A 9,733-nucleotide genomic window follows, 5' to 3' on the forward strand; every position below is an offset into this window, starting at 1 on the left:
AGTCAAAATTCAGTCACCATACTTTATGTATACTATATGTACTGTATATAATTAATATAACTAAATGACATTTCAATAAACTGCCATTTGTAGATAGGGCGTGGGAATGTTAGAACAAAGATACTAAAAATCACATAACTTTAAATAAAGATTCAAATAGTTTTAACAAAAAAAAGTGTTGGCATAAACCAGGATTTTTTTACTCTTTCTCCCTAGGGCCATCATGCCACCCTGGCGAAGGGCAGAGTAAAATGTGAACAATCCCAAAACACAAATAACGCAAACCATGTAGTGCCTGTTATAGCCACAGCCTGAAAATACATATTGTATTGGCATCTTTTGAACCACAAAGATGAAAAGCTGAAAGTGTAGCCATTATATCAAACTTGCTCTTACTAACAACAACAAATCACTTTACTGTTAAGCTCCTGCACTTTATGACTTATCACTCACCTGCTCTTAATGTTCTAGAATTTTCCCTGCTTAAGTATTCAAGGTCCTCACTGTCATTTCTCCTTCTCTCTCCACACCTCCAACGGCAGTTTTCCAGGCTAGTGTAGTAGCCTTGCTCAATTCTGCTGACACCACTTCCTCTACTGGAACGCTCCCCACTTCTCTGCACCTTTTCCTACAATAGCTATTCTCTGAGAATCAGAAGAATCCTCACCTCCCACTGACAGTTCACAGTTCCCAGCGCTGGGTCCAGCTCAGCTTTGAGCTCTTACAGTCTCACTACTCTCTAGATGGTGCTTCTGAATAAGGTATCATCCTGCCTTGTGACATTTTTTTTTTGTCTCAAAGCTGCATAGAGTTATTTTTATTTCTGAATAACAGCCTCCACAATGTATAGGTCCTGGTTCTCCTAAATTAGTCTAAAGCTCTTTGAAATCAAAGGCTTTTTCATCCTCCTCCACAAAAATAAAAAACACAGCAGTAAGTCATAGTTGATTCTTTATATATAACTAGAGGCCCGGTGCATGAAATCTGTGCACTGGGGGGCGGGGGAGGTCCCAAAGCCCAATCTGCACCCTCTCCAATCTGGGACGACACCTCAGGGGATGTCCAGCAGTCAGACATCACTCTCACGATTTGGGACTGCTGGCTCTTAACAACCCTCCTCCTGCCTGCCTGATTGCCCCTAACTGCTTCTTCCTGCCAGCATGATCGCCCCCTAACTGCTCCCCTGCCAGCCTGATTGACACCTGACTGCCCTCCCCTGCAGGCCTGGTCGCTCCCAACTCCCCTCCCCTACTGGCCTTCTTATGACAATGTGGGGCAGCCATCTTGTAATGATGTGGGGGTTGGCCATCTTGTGATGCAAGGGTGTGAGGGTCAATTTGCATATTGCCTCTTTATTATATAGGACTTTTAGTGTGTGTATCATAAGATTAGGAGAAAGGGTTACATTTATATACACTGAAAATTTGATGTTGAGTAAAAACTACCACCTCAATCCTGAATAAGAAATCAGATACTTTCATTCTTTGAGGAATCATTGGAATGGGATATTCAGTAAGGCTTTCATTTCCCTTTGCTCTGTTGTGATTACCTACCCAACATTGAGTTCCTTTATGGATCTAAAAGAGGCCCCAGTACACAAAAATCTTGCACTCCAGGGAGTGGGAGGGTCCCCTCAGCCCGGCTTGCACCCTCTCGCAGTCTGGGAGCCCTCGGGGGATGTCCGACTGCTGGCTTAGGCCCTGTTCCCTGTGGGAAGCGAGGCTAAGCCAGCAGTTGGACATCCTTAGCACCTTCACTGAGGCAGGAGATTCTCAGCCAGCTCAGGGCTTCTGGCTAAGCAGCACTCCCTCTGTGGGAGCACATTGACCACCAGGGGGCAGCTCCTGTATTGAGTATTTGCCCCCTGGTGGCCAGTGCGCATCAGAGTGACCAGTCATTCTGTTTGGTCAATTTGCATATTAGCCTTTTATTATATAGGATTTGACATTTTTATGGATCTTCATTAAATTCTCTAATTTCCTTAAGATCAATACCTGAAATCTCTTATTTCTTTAGAATATTATAGTGATACACAGTAAATGTTCAATAACCACTGACCCTGTTTAACTGACTTAATCATGAAATTTGTGTTTCCCTCTTTTAAAAACATACACAGTTTATAGGAATAGCAAGCATTGTCTAATGATACCAGTAAGTGTCTGACACTTAAAAATGATCTGTGGAGGAAAAAGTGAGAGGCAAAGTGGAGGGAAGAACAAAGGGAGAGAATGCTATGCCCTGTGGGTTTGGGTGCAAAATAGAAATGGTGTCTTAACCCTATTGAGGGTAATATGTCACCAGATGTAGGTACAAGCAGGGTATATAACATTCCAGAGCCAAGAGATAATAGCCCCTTACTCTTTGCTTTCTGTTTTTGTTCAACTAATATTTATTAAAACACAGAATATTAGCTTGCTAGTCTACCTAGATATCAACAAAACTAGTTTCTTTTATCTTCAGTAGCAGAAACATCATTAAAAGTAACCATACTTTACTACTAACCAGAAAAATATTTAACAAATAACACTTGCATTAGGAAAAAAAAAAGTCCACAACAAAAATGCTAAATTGCTGAAGAGCTGATATAAATATTAGAAGCCAAAAACATGCTGAAAATTTGTAACTGTGCCCAGAGCTACATTTAAGCAAGAGGATCATTACTTCCTCTTTAAAGAAAAAGCTTCCAAATCAGAAAAAAAAATAAAAAAAGTCAGCTGAACCTTTCTCTGAATTATTTGGTAAACAGCACGTTTAGTATTATTTTATTCATAAGTAATACCACTTTTCCAAGGTGTTCACAATATTTTTGCAAACATCAGTTAGCTTCAGAGCATCATGATTAAATCAATACCAGTGCTTGTACCTTTTCCATAGAAATGAAATTCAACACCCGTAGTAATCAAATTGCTATAGCACGCCAGGCCAGAGCCCTTCTCACCCTGACCTCCTCCTCTGCCTTCCTATAAGCCTGCCTGTTTCCAGGTCAGCACTAAAATAGAAACTGATTTCCCTACCTGTGACTTCTTATGAAAGGTTAAAAAGTAAAGAGCAAACCTACGCATCTTTGGCTGCCACTCAGGAAAAGATCAATTCAAAAGGTGAGCTTAAGAATATTTCAGCTGGCCCAACTACAGCTGGCTTTATAGATAACAATTCCTTACTGATAATTGCGGTGTTTGCAAATATCTACCATTTCCAGGGACATCCACAATTTCTCAGGGCTTTCCAAGTTTCAAAGAAAATGATTGGCAGTCTCTTTTCAATGGTCAAAGAGAGTTCTTAAAAGCTCACTCGGCATGGAATCCTGATGGCAAATAAGCACATGGAAATATGTCCCATGTTATATGCCATCGGGGAAAGGCAAATTAAAACAACAGTGTGGCACCACAGCACTCTATCAGAACGGCCAAAGTCCAGAGCACTGACAACACCAAATGCTGGTGAGGATGTGGAGCAACAGGAACTCTCACACATTGTTGGTGGAAATGCAAAATGGCACAACCACTTTGGAAAAATTTTTCAGTAGCATTTTAGAAAACTAACCATACTCTTACCATAGGTTCCAGCAATCCTACTCCTTGATGTTTACTCAAGTGAGCTGAAAACTTATGTGTACACAAATACGTGTATGGGGGCGTTTGTAACAGCTTTATTTATAATTGCCCAAACTTGGTAACCACCAAGATGTCCTTCAATAAGTGAATGAATAAGTGACCAGTGGTAAATGCAGATAGTGGAATATTATTCAGTGCTAAAACAGTAGTGAGTTATTAAGCCATGAAAAGACATGGAGGAACCTTAATTGCCTATACTAAGTGAAAGAAGCCACTCCGAAAAGACTATACACTGAATGATTCCAATTCTAATGACATTCTGGAAAAGGCAAAACTGGGACAGTAAGATCAGTGGTTGCCAAGTATTTGTGGAGAGAGAGGGAGGAATAGGTGGAGCACAGTCAATTTTTAGGGCAGTGAAACTATCTCATTATCAATTTGTCTAAACCCATAAAATGTACAACACCAGGAGTGAACCCTAATGTAAACTGTGGATTCGAGGTGATAATGATGTGCCAATGTAGGTTCCTTAATTGTAACAAATGAACGACACTAGTGAGTGAGGTTGAAAATGGGGGTGCAAGGGTATAGAGGAACATCTCTATCTTCATCTCAATTTTGCTGTGAACCTAAGACTGCTCTTAAAATTAAACTCTATTTCTAAAAAAAAATTAATTTTTACCCATGCCTGCCAATTTCATAGAAGCCACTCAGGATGGTGGCCAAGGAAAGTACCCACTCCTTCCCCTAGAAACACCCAGAGTGACCTTTGCTCCTGGTTACTCTGGTTTCGACTCTTTCTTAGGGCTGCTCTTCTCTTTTCTAGTGCTACCAGCTGATAAGTCTCTACCAGACCTCCTCTATATTGTATCCACCTAAAACTCATGTAGTCAAAACTATTTGTATGACCTGGCTTGATAGGGGATGTAAGACTCAATGTTGACTTTATGATCGCTGTCTCCCAGCACTCTTGCTATTCCATCCCTCCTGATATCCTTAGCACTTTATGAGTATTCGTATTTAGTATTTTTAGTATTTACAAGGGGGGATGCGGGGGGGGTGTAGTTTAGCACTTTAGCATTTGATGCATAGACTCAAGCTAAGATGCTGCATCTGAAGTTCTGATATCTATAAATTTAAGATAAAGTTATTAGCACAAATAACACCATTAAAAATAGAGGAATCTGTTAATTTATTAGGCATAAAAATTAGTTCAATTTCTAGATTATCTAAACTTTAAGCTTTTATTTTTACAATAAGCAAGTCAGTAGTCTAGGTTAAGTCTATTTTAAGATGTGAGTAAGGAGTAGCTACACCGTAGTTCCCAAAACCTAACCCTTATCTCTCAGCCTCATCTGTATAGGAAACTTTTAAATCCCATTTTTAAAATTAGAATAACAGGGTCATTACTTAAATTTGGTATCAGATCTTAGGTTTCTCTTCCTTTTACACAACTACTTTGTTTCAGAACTATCTATGTATGAGCCTTTCTCTCTCTTATTTTCTCTTTCACTCCCTCTTCACTCTGAGCTGCCAAAGGCAAACACTATGTATTATATTATTCTTATCTCCAAAGACCCAGGGAAAAAATTCCTGGGATGTGGTGAATGCTTAATAGATGTTTGTAGACAGACCCACTCAATGTGTGAGTAAAAGATTTTTAAAAAACAACCTGGGCCCTGGCCTGGTAGCTCAGTTATTTGGCACTTTGTCCCATACACCAAAAATGCTGTCATGTTCTATTCCAGGTCAGGGTACATACCCATATTGTGGGTTCAATTGCCAATCTGGGAATGTGTGGGAGGCAAAAATAGATGTTTCTCTCTCATTCTCTCTCTCTCTCTCTCTCTCTCTCTCTCTCTCTCTCTCTCCTTCTCTCTCTTTCTCTCATTCTCTCCCTCCCTCCTCACCTCTCTCTAAAATACAATAAAAAAGAATGGCAAGTTCAATAGTATATTCACTGAGCCATGTCAATTCTATATTTTATGTTATTTTCTCTGTGTGTTTTTGCAATTACTGCCAAAATATTTAAAATACTTAGGATGAGGAAATGTAGAAAATGAATAGTGAGGCAGTCAATGTAGGCTTGACAAGGATCTTAGCAGAGCTTATTCTTGGAAATTTCTCTGAGATTCAGCGAAGAGAAGGGCAGGGCATGCACCCTCCACTACCAAATTAATGTTAAAGTCCAAACCCCCAGTATCTCAGAATGTGATGGTATTTGTAAATAGGCTATTTAAGGATGTAATTAAGTTAAAATGAGATGATTAGAATATGCCCAAATCCCTTATGACTGGTGTCCTTATAAGAAGGGGAAATCTGGACACAGATAATGGCCAGAAAGAAGACGATGTGAAGACACAAAGAGAAGATGGCCATTGTAAGTCAAGGCAAGAGGACTCAGAAGAAATCAACTTCCACCTTGATATTGCACGTCTAGCCTTCAGAACTGTGAATAAATAAATTTCTGTTTCTAAGCCACCAGACTGTGGTGCTTTGTTATTGCAGCCCAACAGCAATACAGTAGAGCATGGGTTGCTTTCAAAAGCACTGATGCTTCATACAACAAAGCAGATCTCATACAGGAAGGAAAATTGGAAGGAAACAATCAATATAGCCCTCTGTATGCCTGGGTACAGTACTAGGTCTTTCACCACAGTCACCCTTTTAGGTCTCCTTAAAACCCTATAATGTGGTATTATTAACTTAGTTTTTGAAATTATGGATATTTAGCAAATAGAAAGCTTTTTAATGATACTTGGCTGATTTATACCAGAAGGAGTTTCAATAGATGCCTCGTTGACTTCTAAGCCTATTCTCTATTACAGTGCTGACGGTCTCTGAAGGCTGAGGGTCTGTGTCCACAGGCAGATCATCCCATGCACACTCTGGAGCTAGAATGCATGTAGGTTCATATTTTTAATCACATTTTTAAAATTATAATATTTTCTAGAATATAAGGTGCATTTTCCTCAACTACACACAAGAAAGAACAGAAAGAAAGAGAATGGGGACAAGGAGGGCTGAATCCAAAAGTTACTTTGCATCAATTGAGCCATTATTTTAAAGAGAGGACAAGCCCTTAAGTCCAGAACTAAAATAAACTAAGTGTAAAACACAAAACATCACTACTGGGAAGTTTGTGCTAGTAATAATTTTCTCAACAAAAAACAGAGTGCACCATCTGACCTGAGTTGGAGATTAGGTTATACCTGGAACATATTAGATATAAATCTATGCCGACCATAATCCATGAGCCAAAAGCAATGAAGGAACTACTATATTTCCATTCTAATTAATTAAAATTTTTCTACTTATTATCTCTCTCTCTCTCTCTCTCTCTCTCGCTCTCTCTCTCTCTCTTTCCCTCTTTCACACACACACACACACACACACACACACACACACACACACACACACCTTGTGTTATTTTTTACTGAAATAGTTAATATTTGTCCAGGAGTGATTTTGCCCAACTGGGGACATTTGGCAATGTCTGAAGACACTTTTGGTTGTCAAAACTGAGGGAGGGTGCAACTGTACCTAGTCAATAGAGACCAGGAATACTGCTAAACATCCTACAATGCACTGAACAACCACACACCCCAACCCATAAGAAAGCATTATCCACCCCAAATGTCAATAGCATTACAGCTTCTGGCTTAAGAATTCACTCAAATGTTTTGTCTGTGCCAGCTTACTTTGTGCCAGTCTTAGTGATATATTAGTTTTGACTCTGTAATATATGTAATAAAGAGAAATTCATTAAATGTATTTATATAATTTGACTTTTTAACCATATTTCTATAATATATAACCAGTATATGTTTTTATAGGGCCACATCTATGGCATGAAACTTCACTTACCAGTTAATATGTTGTGTTCTGTTGCCTGTTATTACCTGAGACACAGTGAATACATTTTAACTATGTGATTTTATACATTTTTCAGGATGAGTACAATACTAATACCCATAGTATAATATCACATCCAGAACATAGGATTTTTCACCTGGACTCCAAAATACAGTATATATATATACATACCAATAACATATTTCTTCTAAAGTATATTTTTATGACTGTGTATAAAGGAATGTACTTTTTTCAAAATTATCTACTTCTGAAAATTTGAGATTTTTTTATATTTTGTGTCTTGCATATAGTCTGAAAAGTGGCATTAAGTTAAAAGTTCATTTAATTTCCCCACCCATTTCATTTGTACATATTAGATTTGCACAGGGCAGGTTCAATCCAGAAATAATGATGACTACCAGCTGCTGACTGTGGAGAGCTCACTTCTGACCACAGAGAAACGGAGACAGCCACACAGTTTCCCTTCTGCTGTAAAATAGTTTCCTTTTTATATATTTTTTCTCTTCCCAAAGTGTCCATTAACCAGTTTCCCTATTTCCACACAGTCTTAATGATTAACAATCTTAATAATTTTAGCATTATATTGCATCAAGGTGCATAATTTTCTAAAGCAAATTTTTAATCATTTGGGACAATTTGATTCTCTCCAAATGCTCTTTCTGTAGATAACATACAATGGGAATGTCAAATATGTGGATTTTCTTTTTCTTTTGGACTAGTTCCTTAAAATAAATTTCAGAGGAGTGGGATTGTTGAGTCAGATGGTGTGAGCATTTTTATGAGTCTATAACTATATTATGGTGTTACTTATAAAACCATTGTGCCAACTTCCATTGCAACTAGAATATAACGGGGAGAAAATGTCATGGCATACTTTCCAGCACTGAGTTTTATCTACTTCAAAAGATTTTTATAAATGAATGAAATTTTAAATGTGCCTTAAATTTTGTTTAAATTTTAAGTCTTTTCATTACTGTCATGGAAGAAATTTTTCTATATTCCAATTTGCATTTTTTTCCTGAAAATGCATGTTTATATCCTATGCTGATTTATCTGTTAGATTTCTAAGATTTTTTTCCATAAAATTAAACATAGAATTATTTACTAATCAGATGGTCTTGGTATAATTTGCCTTATAAACTCTTTTTTTTAGAGAGAGAAGAAAGGAAAGGGAGAGAATGAAACACCCATATGAAAATGAAACAATGATTGGCTGCCTCCTGCACACTCTCCATCCAGAGCCCCTAAGCAGGGCATGTGCCCTGACAGGGAAATGAATCAGCAACCTTTCTGTACATGGGATGATATCCAACCAACTGAGCCACACCAGCCAGGATACACTTAAAGGATTGTTCTATTTATGATACATGTACCATGGTTTGAACAACAGAAAGAAACTAAAATCCTGAGAATATTCAACACTTTCCACAAAGAGCTTACTTAGATTTGGGGCAGGGGCGGGAGGTGGTGAGTTTAAGGGCTCTGACAACAATGGCAGTTAAAACCAGTTATCCACTTACTAAAGAGGTATGGTTTAGTTTCAAAATGATTGTAGTAGCTAAGTTTAAAGTCAATAAAAAGGAAAAAGAAAACCTCACAGATAACCATCTGTTAAGAAATTTCTTTATTCTTGCCTTTTCTTTCCTTCCATTTTCTCTGCGTGAGCAGTTTAGAGGGTTTAATGCAAACATCTGAACATGCTGTTTTGTATTGAGCTCACTTAATGTTTTCCTCACAAGTCCTTGACCCAGATAAAGAAAGATATGATTTCCAAATTCAATGAAAGCTTAAATTGGAGGTGAGGGGGAAAATGCTACCTCAGCTCAAAGTCTGATTTCTCTTCTGTAAAATAGAGCTTCACTTAAAAATACCTCCCTTTGTTCATCCTGGCCTCACAGATCAACATGTGGGAAAGGACTTGAGATGTCATTTGCCATTGCAGACCATTTACTCTGAAACAAAACTCTAAACAGCCTAACAAAAGCTCTTTTGCCTTCTTTTCCAATGCATTTATAATGATCTTTTTTTAAGTGTTCAAAGGTCATATAAGTTTATACACAAAATCAATGCCCTAAGTCTCACTCTTCTGCTCTTGGTTCCTAGGCAAACTCACCTAGTATCAAGGTGCCGGGAGCCAGTCCATCCTTGCTGTTTCAAGGGACCTGGCATATATGGCATACTGTTCTTAATATGTTTGGTCACCTTCTTGGCACTATGTGTTTTAACCAAGGTCACCTTTCTGAGAAAGGTTGTTTCCCCAGGTAGGGATTTTCCCCTGAAGTTAGGGAGGGAATAAAATCTCT

This window comes from Myotis davidii, unplaced genomic scaffold, assembly GCF_000327345.1.
Source record: "Myotis davidii unplaced genomic scaffold, ASM32734v1 scaffold281, whole genome shotgun sequence".
In the NCBI taxonomy this organism is placed as follows: Eukaryota; Metazoa; Chordata; class Mammalia; order Chiroptera; family Vespertilionidae; genus Myotis; species Myotis davidii.